We start from the raw sequence: 13919 nt of genomic DNA, 5'->3' as shown, positions 1-13919 counted from the left end.
GTATTGTGGAGATTTCTTTTGGAAATATGAAAATGGAAATAAATGTCTTTAATCCATCTAATCCTGTTTTGATTTTCAGACGCTTGTGAATCTGTTTGCATGGTTGAATGCATGAATGAATATTCTAGTGACTGTCATTTAATGAATCTCGAAAAAGAATTTGAGAACATTGGAGGGAGTAAATATTTAACTGAAACTGAACTGTTAGGGGAATGCTTATCCCATTTTGCTGATTCTGAAAATCCGGGTATGCAAAATATTGTTGTTGCATTAAGTCCCTCTTTCATTGATGCATCTAATGCTTCTCTAGAAACATATATGAATGCGTAACCAATTGATACAGGTCAGTTAACATGGACTGCAGATTTTGAACCAATATCCACTTGTTTAGACCATTTTGCAGATTCCGATGACCCCTTGCTAATTGACATTGTCAATGCATTGCGTCCTCCCATGGGCGATATAGGTAACTTAACAACGGAAGTTATTTCCGCTGACCTAACACCAGATTTAGGGGTTGTTGATATTGATGAACGTGAACCACTAGACATATGTTTAAATCATTTTGCTGAGTGTGATGCTTATATGCCTATTGTAATGGTTAATGCATTGCTTCCTCCTATTTCTAGTGAAGACAGTTTGTCCACTGAAAATGTTTCAGTTTATCTTGAACCAAATTTAGAGTTGCTTCGAATACACACTATTGAACATGAACAATCTGTATTTATTGGTGTGAATGGTTTACTGATCCCGACAAAGTACGACCTGATTATTATGGATTGGTTTGAACAGGGAATCAGTTTTCGCATATGCTTGGCTGATTATAGTCTTCGCAGGTTCTTATTTGCTGCTAACCTGATATGTTGGGTTTGTTCCCAACTTTTCATACTGTATTTATATGCTTGGCAGGTTGCTGTTGTGTATTATCATCATTTCATTTGAGATTACTTGCTGTGCGCAAGCACGGAAAAAATATCATTCGCTTCGTGGGAGTCAACCCATCAGTTTTGTTCCCTTTACTCATTACTATTTTATTTGTTTGCTTATGAATTTTCCCACCTTGACTTTTACGTTGGACGACTCAATCACATTGAGGACAATGTAAAGTTTAAGTATGGGGGAGTGGTTAAATATTTATAGATTTGTGGTAGGCATTTAATTTCGTTATGAATTTTCTTCAAAAAAAATAAAATAAAAAAATAAATATATAAAGAAAAAAAATGAATCACTTTCGTGAAGACAAGACCAGCTGTTGAGCGGGTCTTTTAACAATCTATTTACACGACATGACCAGTTGTTGAGCGGGTCTTAAAATTTTATTTTTTGCAGGATATGACCAGCTGTTGAGCGGGTCTTACAAGTTTTCTTTTTGACATGACCAGATGTTGACCGGGTCTTTCTGATCGTCTGTCTTGCTGTTTAGCAGACTTTTCCCCATATCCAGTTGTAGAGAGGATACCCCTATCTCCAATTTTATCCAGCTGTAGAGCGGATACCCTTCCATCTTAATATTTATCCAGCTGTAGAGCAGGATTTTGTTTTGTTTTGCTCGGGACTAGCAAAATGTACGTGTGGGGAAATCTGATAAGCACGCAAGTGAAACACTTTTATACCCACATTTATACTAGCTAGGTCTCGATATTTAGCTAATAATATTGTTTTAAGTCATTTACAAGAATTACAAGTGAAATCCGATCCCCGGAGAATAAATGGCTCATTGTATTAGCTAATCGGAGTTTGCTACAAAGAATGACTGAATGTGGCTGGCCTAGTATTTCTTTATATCAGCACCACTCAAATTACTCACGACACCAAGAGACAGAGCTCAATGGATGAAGTTTTGAGCTGTTAAGTGAAGGTCACCTAGGGTTAATAAACAAAGTGGATGACATGGCACCATTTACTCCATTTCATTCCTTATCAAGAAGGATGTGTTCTCATCTAAAGAGCATTTTCAGTAGCAATTTTATGAGAAAGAACGAGAGAAGAAAATGAGTACAAATATGGTTTGAGTCCAAGGGCGGAGAGATTAGGCTAACGACTGACATTATCTGTTGTATATTGGTCGACTGAGGCAGTGGTGGTCTCTCTAAGTGTCTACAACAACAACAACGAAGATGAAATCATGAGGATTTGGTGGAGCTAATCAATTGCTGAAAGTGGGGTTCGAATCATTGAAGATATGGGTCATATCTGGCATGAAATTTACAGTAAAAATCAGTCTCAAAAGAGAGCTGATTCCATGGGTGTCTTGGCAGTTAACAGCAACAGATCTGGGGGTTTATTCCATGAGCTCGATTGGTAGTTGCTAATGTTGTAACCTGTAACAATAAAATACTCAAAGAAGATGTTAGAAATAAATTTCGGAAACGCTTAATTAAACACTTAATGGATTCAGCAAATAGAGGACAGAGTCACGTGTTCAACACGCTGTCCTTAACACGATAGTTGACCGGTACACCTCAAGAATGAGTGATGCCTATACCCTATGGTCAAGTCATATCCAGGATAAAACTGCCCGTTGAAAATATTGTTAGCGCTACAATACTTGCCCACTCATATGAACCCAACAACAATGACACAAAGAATAAAAACCACACAGAGGGAAAGAGACGAAAAGAAGAGGATAATAGCTCTTCTGGACACTCTTTGCAAATGAAAAATTCATTTTCTTTTATAGGAAATAGGAGAGTTAATTCAGTGCATTAGTTAAGGAAAAATTAAGTCACAAATTATGACATGAATTAATTAAAAATGTTTAGGAAATATTCTGTCATAATGTTGACATAAGTTATAAAACTCATTTTGGTAAGTAAATAATTTTCTCCCAAGTCATAAGCCCCAAGTTAAGCAAATCAATTAATAGATAATCAGAAATTTATTTTAAATTCTTTAAGATAATTCAAAATAATTTTGACCAAACGAAATAAACCTTGGTTGACATACATCCACGGTGCAGGCACAAGCCCGAGCCCTAAGCCCAAAGCCTTAGCGAGAAAAAAATATTGTCTTCCCGCTCGTACCCGCCCATCCATATTGGTAACTAAGATACTCAACAGATATGGAGGACATTTACCTCTAGTATATGCAATGTGGAACTAAAGGTCCTCTTTCATTCACTCATAAGAAAATGAGCAAGCATCCTTGGTGACTCATATATCACAAGATCAAATCCAAACTAAGACTATTAAACCAACAAATAAACTCATTTTATCCAACAATCCCCCACATGAATGAAATACCGATAAAAATCAGAAAACGGAAAGCGAGAAATACCACTTAGGCAAGAGGTGTCCATGAGGTCTTCAACCTTTGCTTAGTGAGAAATTTCCAGAACTACTTGATGGACAATGAACGCGATGTCTTGAACTGCCATCGTTTGGTGTAATCCGTGATAATAACCACGCGTGATATTTCTCTAGGTGCTGTCAAGTTCGTGCCGTTTTGTCCTTTTTGGCCTTGGACAAATCCCGTTTCTCAGAATGCTCTAGAGAATCAGCTCAATTCTCATAGGAAGCGACCCACTTCCACTTTCAGATAGGTGAGTTATATCAAGAGTGTTTACTGCTATACCCCACTTCAATCTTAAACTGAAACTATAAAACTCATTAAGACTTAATTAAAGTCATCCTTTACATGCAGTCACACTATTACGTCTACACCATAGGGAAGGAGCAGAGAATGAAATTCTCTGATAGTGTTTACCTTGACCCGCCACAAATTAGTTGTCTCATTCAAAACCTTGATCTTGGGATCTCCAGTCAGCAAGGTTGAGTATCCTTCATGGCAAGTTTATTTGATGAGCCTAGGCCCACCCCCCTCGATGCATTACGAACTATCTCCTTGTACAAACCTTTCGTCAAAGGTTGCGCGATATTCTCATTGGACTTTATCCAATCAATGGAAATAAGACCGATTGAGATTAGTTATTTTTAGCTTTAACTAATATAACTTGGCTAAAAGAATGTATAGATATAGCTGGCACAGGCCTATGCCAGAGAGGAATGTCTTCTAAAAATCATCTTAGGCACTCGGCCCCCTCTCGTGCTTTATCTAGCGCAAACTCTCAGATTCCATAATGAATTGAGCATAATATGTCTGTTTTGAAATCTTCCAAAACAAACACTCTTGTTAGAGTGAAAACATATCCACTCGTATATTTAGACTCCTTTGAGTCAACTATCCAGTTTGCATCAAAAAATCCCTCAAGGACATCAAGATACCTTTCATAAACCAAACAAAAGGTAATAGAGTATTGTAGGTACCGTAATACTCTACTAAGTGCATCCCAATTCTCTTGCTCTGGACTATAAGTATTTCTACTTAACTTACTCACAATATAGGCAATGTATGGCCTAGTACAGTTCATCAAATACATCAGACTTCCTATAACCCGTGAGTATTCAAGTTGTGACACTCCATTACCTTTATTATTTTTGAGTCTACAACAAGGATCGTACGGAGTATAAGCATGCTTACAATCAAAAGATTGAATTTTCTAAACACAGATTCAACATAATGAGATTGACTAAGACTATAACCGTTAGAATTTCTTCTAATTTTCATCCCTAAGATTACATCTGCGGGGCCTAAGTCTTTCATGTCAAGGTTCTCATTTAACAGGCTCTTAGTGGAATTAATTACATCCATGTTTATACCAAGTATAATCATATCAACAACATACAAGCATAAAATCACACATGCATCATTCACAAGTTTAGTATAGACACACTTGTCAGATTCATTGATTTTAAAACCACTAAAAAACATTACGTGATTAAATTTTTCATGTCATTGTTTAGGTGCTTGTTTCAATCCATACAGATATTTTTTCAGTTTACAAACTTTGTTTTCACAACCTTTCACTACAAAGCCCTCAGGTTGTTCCATGTAAATTTCTTCATCTAATTCACCATTTAGAAAAGCTGTCTTTACATCCATTTGATGTATCTCTAGGTTATGAATCGCAGCTATAGCAATTAGCATCTTGATGGAAGTAATTCTCGTAACGGGTGAGTAGGTATCAAAGAAATCTACACTTTCATGTTATTATAGCCTTTAGCTACTAAGCTAGCCTTGTATTTTTGAATAGTTCCATCTAAGTTAAGTTTCCTCCTGAAGATCTATTTACATCCTATGGCCTTACACCCTGGAGGTAAATCTACTATCTCCCATGTAACATTCTCTTTAATGGATTCCATTTCACTAATAGCAGACTTCTTCCACCATGGAGCTTCAGAAGAATTCATGGCCTCTCTATATGTATGAGGATCAGTCTCGGCTAAAGTTACGAAGTCATCTCCAAATAAGGTTTTGGTTCTAGGCCTTTTACTTCTCCCAGGCTCAATTTCTACTTCGTCCTCTTCTAAAGGTAAAGTCTGACTGGTTGAAGGAACATCTAGGGGATCAACATTTCTCTTACGAAAGTCAGTTTTCAAAGTAAAAAAATTTTCAAAAAACACAGCATCCCTAGATTCCATAAAAGTATTCACACCAATTTCAGAAATTTCAGAACTCACAACCATAAATCTATATGCAGAAGTATGCTCAGGATACCTTATGAAGACACAGTCAACAATTTTGGGTACTATCTTGGTTCTTTAGGTTTAGGGATGTGAACCTTAGCCAAACACCCCCACACTTTGAAGTATGCAAAAGAAGGTTGTCTACCTTTCCACAAATCATTTGGAGTTTTATCTGATCCTTTAAAGGGTACTCTATTCAGGAGGATAGCTTCCCCCCACAAGTTCGAAGGTAATCCTGAACTAATTAACATGGTATTCACCATCTCCTTAATGGTACGGTTCTTACGTTCAACTATACCATTAGACTGACGTAAATAAGGAGGGATAACTTTGTGTATTAAGCCAGTTTATATATAAAAATCTCCTATAAGAATTTTATACTCACCACCACGGTCAGACCTAACTGTTTTAATGGTATCATTTAATTGGTTTTCAACTTCTAGTTTATATATCTTAAAGGCTTCTAAGGCATCATCCTTACCTCTAAGCAAATAAAAATGACAATACCTCGTACAATCGTCTATAAAAGTAACAAACCATTTCTTACCACTTCTAGTTTGAACCGATTTCATGTCAACTAGGTCTGAGTGAATTAATTCTAAGGGTTCAGAATTTCTGTGAACATGTTTGCAAAAGGTTTTCTAGCATTCTTGATTCTACGCATATTTCACATTTGTGTTCCTATTCCAAACTAAATTTGGGTATCCATCCTACATTAGCTAGTTTATGCATTGACTTATAATTTACATTTACAAGTCTATCATGCAAAATATTCAAACATACAAAAGAAAGCACACGAATCAACTATGTTTACTTCATCAGATTTTTCGTTAAGCTTATATGGACCCCAAATCAATTAACCATTGCCTAAAAGTCACTCCCCTTAGTTACAACAAGTTTTCTAGATTTAATTAAAATCTCTTTCATCATCTACAATAGAACAAGATACAAGATTCTTTCATATGCCCAGAACATGACAACTTCATTCAACGTGAGAATATTACAAATATGAGCTACTGCTCGACCTTTCTCTTTTATGCAACCTCTGTCGCAAATGAGTTACTCATATAGAGTTTCTCGACATCCTCTATCCTATGATAGAAGGTGAACATGTCTATGTTTCAATAAACATGCTTGCTGGCTCCAAAATCCACCCACAAATATCTCACATTGGTTATTAAAATAACTTCTGACATCATTCCACCGAACTCGTACTAGTTTGTTTCAACTGAATCAGCATAAACTTTCTACTTATTAAGGATTTACGTTGTCTACAATCACTGTCATTTGACCAGGAATTTTACAAACATAACAATCACCCTTAATTAAAGTAATGCTAGATTTAGTTCTACGAAACATACCTTTCTTACAAGATCTATGCATAGTAATGCATTCGACGTTCTCACCTTTGCCATCTTTGGAAGATTTATTTTCAGCCACATGCGCCTATTAGCCATGTCCCTTGTAGGTGGAACCTTTATTCACAAACCACAATTCCGAATAAGAAAATAAAATATGAAATTTGAAGATAATATCTCAATATACAAACTTCGTTTGAACCACCATTTCAAAAAACTCATGGTTACCCCATAAAAACTAATATTGTCAACAACAAATTTCTGCTCGTCAGAATGTTTCAGGAACATTTCTCTGTTTTGTAAAATATCGAAAAAATACTTTTACAACTCCAAAAATTCTGAAATTTTATGTGAGTAACTATCAAGATGTCTACTACATCATGACAAAAGGTTTTATCAATATTCTTTCTAGGTTAAGAGATAAACTCGAAACTCTATAGCTGACCCAAAAATTCATTTTTTGCTTTTTCACTCCATAAATAACATCCATGATTGTTGAGTGCAATAATTAAAGACAATGAACAATCAAATAAATAAAAGTTATTGATACTTATATCCTTTATAATGGAAGTGATCGGTTTGACAAAACGGATGAGCTCCCCAGAAAATTTTGCAGACCTATCAACATCGTTCTTACCCATTGTTACAGATAAAAAAGAGTATCGTGTTAAGATTGTTGTAACCTGTAACAATAAAATACTCAAAGAAGATGTTAGAAATAAATTTCTGAAACGCTTAATTAAACACTTAATGGAATCAGCAAATAGAGGACAGAGTCACGTGTTCAACACGCTGTGCTTAACACGATAGTTGACCGGTACGCCTCAAGAATGAGTGATGCCTATACCCTATGGTCAAGTCGTATCCAGGATAAAACTGCCCGCTGCAAATATTGTTAGCGCTACAATACTTGCCACTCATACAAACTCAACAACAATGACACAAAGAATAAAAACCACACAGAGGGAGGGAGACGGAAAGAAGAGAATAGTAGCTTTTCTGGACACTCTTTGCAAATGAGAAATTCATTTTCTTTTATAGGAAAAAAGGAGAGTTAATTCAGTGCATTAATTAAGGAAAAATTAAGTCACAAATTATGACATGAATTAACTAAAAATGTTTAGGAAATATTCTGTCATAATGTTGACATAAGTTATAAAACTCATTTTGGTAAGTAAATAATTTTCTCCCAAGTCATAAGCCCCAAGTTAAGCAAATCAATTAATAGATAATCAAAAATTTATTTTAAATTCTTTAAGATAAATCAAAATAATTTTGACCAAAAGAAACAAACCTTGGTTGACATACATCCACCGCGCAGGCACAAGCCCTATCCCTAAGCCCAAAGCCTTAGCGAGAAAAAATATTGTCTTCCCGCTCGTACCCGCCCATCCATATTGGTAACTAAGATACTCAGGATATATGGAGGGCATTTACCTCTAGTATATGCAATGCGGAACTAAAGGTCCTCTTTCTTTCACTCATAAGAAAATGAGCAAGCATCCTTGGTGACTCATATGTCACAAGATCAAATCCAAACACAGACTATTAAACCAACAAATAAACTCATTTTCTCCAACAGCTAATTGGGATTGAACTGAGACGAAGATGTGGTCTGAGATTGGAGGTTCTTGACTGAGAAATACACAACAACAACAATAATTGAAATTTGGTGGTTCTGATCTTGAGACGTCATTGAAGATGAATTCAGTTCCATGGAGATGCAGATTGAAAAGTACCCAACCATTAACACTTCATTTAATTCATATCCATCGTGAAATTTCTTGTGTTTGGGGGTTTGCCTTGAATCGAAATTAGGTCAATTTGAGTATGGAGAGAGCAATTACATGAGATATTAGCAATGGTGTTGAATCGATGGATTAGTGGAGAAACAAAACTGAGAAGATGCACAACCGTGAAGACAGTGGTGATGCCTACTGTGGTACTGTGGTCATATTTGGGAAAGATTGATTTTGAATTCAGTGCGGTAGTGAATTGAGTTTGGTGGTTGCTGAGGGTTGCAATTGGTTAGCATGCTAGTAGATGGCCGGGGATAATGGAAGCTGGAGTTGGATTGAGAAGAAGTTGGCAGCAAACGAAGCAAAGAGATATATATTGGCTGGTCTTTTATGGAGCTATTTCCATCAGTTTAGGAAATGTGAAGTGATGTTGTGATGTGGTTTGAGTCTTTGGATGGATCCGAATTCGGTGATCGGTGCAGCGGCTTAGATGTTAGATGGATAACATTGGATATGGAACTTGGTGGTCTTGGATTGGGCTTTGGTTGCTGGGGCCAAGCAGGAAGTCTTTGCAGCATCTATAAAAGTTCGTACTACATACTCAGGCGAGATATGCCGTTTACAGGGAAGAAACTAGGTTTAAGTTGTCCTTCTTTTCGCTATGTTTAGATCGTTATTTTCTGTATCAATTTCTATGGTTTTTGAGAAAGCCATGATCTGCTAAACTATTGTTAGGGTGAAAGGATGAACTTGTAGGCTAGATTATTTATGTTTTGAACTAGAGTTTCTTTAAATCGAAAGTTTAATTATATGTTTGAGTATCTCATCTTGGTTGATTGTTCTTAATGTTTATACCAAGTATACTACATAGGTAAGTATAGACAACACCAACTAGACCTGTTGGATATTAAATTTATGAACTTTCTTCTACTTTGTATGCCATGTATGCATAGTGATTAGGGGTTGTACTTTTAGGTCGAGATCAGACAATCCTTAGTCGATTATCAAGAGTTCTAAATGACATATCCTCCATGTATAAGTTGCCAGGTGTTTCCACTTTACTTGAGTAAAATAGATACTCTTGAGATATAACATAAATAAATCTAGCCTATGACAGATTCCCGGATGCTTAACCTTTTCTCATCCTTGCCGCATTCATTTGCATTCAATTTACTTGTTTATTTCTTAGTATACATTTCAGCAAATCTCCTCTTAGATTGATATTGATTAAGAAGTTGATTGTATTAGCTAGAAGTACTTTATAACACTCCTCGTGGGAATGAACCACATTTGCTACTGTGTATAATTTCGGCACCGTGCACTTGCGGTAAAATAAAGTAGGTTCTCGACTCATCAATCTTCTCAGCTGAGTACTGGATTTTATTGTACCAACATAGTTAATGGCTCTTTTAGTTGATTATTACAATAATAGTCTATGTGTTCATATTATGATGGGAAATTAACTAATAGTTCACTTATTTTTGATTCTACCCATGTTTAACTAATTCAACAAAAAATTGAAGATAAATTAAAAAGAAAAGTCGACAACGAATTTCGTATGGAACAAGAAAAATTACTTAGCCTAACACAAAACCAAAGCGAGCAACAAGAAATCTAGTTTGACGAAAAAAATTAAAATTAAGTTTAGGAAGTGATGTTAAAAAGAGAGGTTGCTTCGATTATTACCTTTAGAATGGATATCACTCTAAGCTTCAAGACGTTTTATATAATGAGATTTCTGTCAAATTTGAAGATCGAGAGTATTTTGACCGTGATACCTTCATATTATGATTAGAAGTCATGGTGTTCTTTAAGATTCTTGCATCAATAAATGATGATCCTCAACTGTTTCTACTGCCTCCATTGAAGGTTAAAAGATTTTTGGTCTCGGTTTCGTTTTAATGGAGATAATTCTTCTTTCTCTACATTTCCTCTGTAAATTCGCTTTATCTTCTATCTCTACAAATATTGAAATGTCAAAAAAGGTAATTAAGGTAACAGAAAAATGAGGTGTTTTCCAGATCGGTTGAAATTTGGACCACTCGTTCAAATAAAGACTAAACTGTATACGAGTTTGTAAATTAGGACTAGACTAGACTAGACTAAACTGTATACGAGTTTGTAAATTTGGACCACTCGGTTGAGTACTATGTCTTATAAGTCAGGACTAGACTGTCCAAAGCCCATTAAAAATGGGATGAAACGTTAATTCCTACTTTTGGCTTATAAAAGTGAACGCATCACATCCGAAGTTTGTATGCGCCTCTTTTTTGTTTTTTCTTCTTTTAGGTGAGTCTTCTGACTTCTGCATGTAGCATATAACCAGTGCTTTTATTCCTTTTGTTCTTTTTTGATTTGAATAATGGTGCTTGGTCTGCTTCCATCAATTGCACTGCTTCTTGGATTTTAACATCGTTATTATTTGTATAACATAATTGTCTGAGGTCTGTGTCTCATCTTTGCAGTATGGCGGGGACATCTTGCTGCTTAAATTTCAACAACATCATAAAGAAAGAAAACTGCCAGTACGATGAGTGGTTACCTAAACGGGACCGGACGCCAGTTTGCTTTGCGCGACTTCCCACCTGCCTTTACTGTAAAGGAGAACACTCTTCCTGCTCAAACCAATCCACTAAGTCGAATGACTCTTATGTACGACCCTTTCTCCTACTGCGTACTTCTCGATCCGTTTGTATGATTCCTGGATCTGTCTGATTGTATTCCCCTGAATTCACTTGCCTGCTTCTATTATCTTTACATGCTTGGTGTTTTTTGTTTCTTGGTATAGAATTTCAATAATACTTATCTACTGATACCTTAGATCACTTATAATTTTGTGCCAATTTCATAGAAGAATAACGCAAAGGTGTCAGCCGGAAGCAAGCCTCACCTCTTAGCTTAATTTCCCAGCGAAAACTGTAACGGATGATCCCAAAGATGCTCCTATCCTCGCCAGTGCTGGAAATGTGGAATGTGACTCCCCGGAGTATAGTCCTACGATGTCCGAGAATTATCCTTTTAATGTTGATCAGCTCGAGCTTGCCGCTCCAAAGGACAATCTGTAAGATGTTGATCAGCCCGAACCTAACTAACTATTGGTATTCCCAGATGAATTTGCGGACGTGTAGAGCCTCCATTTTCACCAAATCTACCGCTTCGAGCCATTTGGTGACGTACTCAATTTCAACTAGCGAGTAGTAGACGCCCCCATGTGTAGTGCGAAATAGCTACTGACTCACGGCTAGATGCGGCTTTTTTGCTGGACTCTTCATAAGAGGTCATGTAGCTAACAATGCTTCTTATACACTCTTTTATGTTACTCTAGATATGAGGCCAAAAGTACCCTTGAGGAGAAAAACTTATGCGCCAAACTTCTTTCTCCAGAATGATTCTCACAGCACGTTTCATGTGTCTTAGCAAGAAATTGCTTCCTACCTCTTAAGTCACACTGTTGGAATTTTTGAATAGAAATATGAATAGGTGTGTCAACTCACTTGAGTCTTTTCAACATTAGTATCTTATCCCAAGGGATGTCACTTTCCACTAAGGATTGTGACTTTTCATGAAAGGACTTCTCCAAGAGTCACCTCTAAACCTATATAAACCCCACTCATTCTCCATTGCAAGTATGTTGTTTTTAGAGTCATAAAACTAGTATTAGAAATTTATGAGTTTGCATGTGTCTTCAAGAGTTAAAGAAGAGTTTGTGCTACATTTATTCGTGTTCGATGTTCGGTGTTATCGAAGTGCTGCGAAAAACATCGAGGTATTGTTGAATGTTGGAGACATATGCCGCTAAATCTGTAACAACATTATATACAGGCATCAAATGTCTTAAGCAAAGAGATTACTCGCCTCAATACACCCAAGTAAGTCTGTTTAAGTTTTGTGATTGATCATCTCTTTTCTTGTTTTTGTTGTTGGTATTACGAGATATAATACATAAGTGAAAACCGTGTTACAAAGAGTTGTAACGGATCGGTGGATAATACACGAGTTGTATTATTGGAGAATCGGTAACGAAGATCAATATCCAACACACACAATGCAGGTACGGTTCTATTGTAATAGTATTTTTCTTTTTTATTTCTTATTTTCTGCCGACTTCATCCTTGATCACAGTTTATCTACGAGCTCTTTAATATTTGGATTATAAACAGATGTACTCCTGAATTTACATCCGATTTAAAAATGTATTCCCGTTTTTTTCCCATTTACAAATATAGGCTTATTGGATGTTTTCCATCCAAAAACGTTAGAAAAGTCAATTTCTCGGCCAGATGAGAAAATGAAATGTAAAATTACCATGTAATCCTTTAGTTTATGCCACGTATTGGTTTATCCTATGATAAACTGAACGCAAGCTTACTCTGATTTATCCTATGAACTTCACAAAATACAACCTGATTCTTCTCCACGACTCCACCTGAAATTGAAAATGAAAAAAATTAAAATAGCACAGATGATAAACCTCGAGAGGCAAATCGAGAAAAATTGAAGTGAAAGAGGGTTAAACGAAGATTTGTAGCTTCTAAAACCCTAGAAATTGTGAATCGGAAAATGAAGAATGCAGTTGATTGTCTGGTAGATGAATAGTTATGATTCGACAGAGGCTTTTGTTGATTGAGAGTGGGTTAGAGTTCTTACAGTCAAATTTGGTGGCTATGAGTGAATCAGGGAAGAGCAAGTTGATTAGACAAAGAAGATGGTGCTTGAAATTCAAAGTTGAAATTGATAGAATGAAATCGATAATGGGTATTGGTCGATGATAACTGGTGGTACCAATGAAAAAGAAGATAAGATGAGAATAATTGAGTTAGGGCTTAAATAAGGAAGAAGAAACAAGGGGATTGAAATTCTTAAAACTGATTCCTGAAATCATTCAACAAGAAATTTAACAGATGGGTTTTATTGTTGATTTTTTGCCAGACTAAGTAGACGATGAAGATGATGTTTGAGACTGAGTTACATGATCGATTTAAAAGTTGTGGTGTGTTGGTGGTCGATTTGAACACAAATTTATGAGCTTAAAATACTAGAACATGATGCAGATTACATCCTAAGCATGAGTCTGATCTCTGTGAACTTTGAAGTGTCACATAGATCTCACTTAGTGAGCAGACTTCACTAGTTAGAGTCCCACCAGCTCTTTGTTTTACCATGCAGATCTCGTGGGCATAAGACTCTTGCTTTACTTTACTTATGATTTTAATTGCCCAAGATACATAGTAATGGGGCTTGACTTCTATCTGTTTATGTTGCCTTCAGTATTTTATTAATATATACATGCAAAAGTG

General features: G+C 36.1%; 1 long non-coding RNA gene across 1 annotated transcript; it reads right to left on the bottom strand.

Moving 5' to 3' along the window:
• Window positions 1-12325: 12325 nt before the first annotated feature.
• Window positions 12326-13668, bottom strand: LOC113303460. The gene is made up of 2 exons (XR_003337514.1): window positions 13270-13668; window positions 12326-13048 (listed from the first exon to the last, which is right to left on the bottom strand). It is a non-coding gene; the product is annotated as an uncharacterized LOC113303460 (long non-coding RNA).
• Between the last annotated feature and the right edge of the window lie 251 nt (window positions 13669-13919).

Source organism: Papaver somniferum, chromosome 8, assembly GCF_003573695.1.
Source record: "Papaver somniferum cultivar HN1 chromosome 8, ASM357369v1, whole genome shotgun sequence".
Classification (NCBI taxonomy): Eukaryota; Viridiplantae; Streptophyta; class Magnoliopsida; order Ranunculales; family Papaveraceae; genus Papaver; species Papaver somniferum.
Note: the sequence above shows the minus strand (reverse complement) of the source record. Positions and strands in the feature narration are given on the sequence as shown.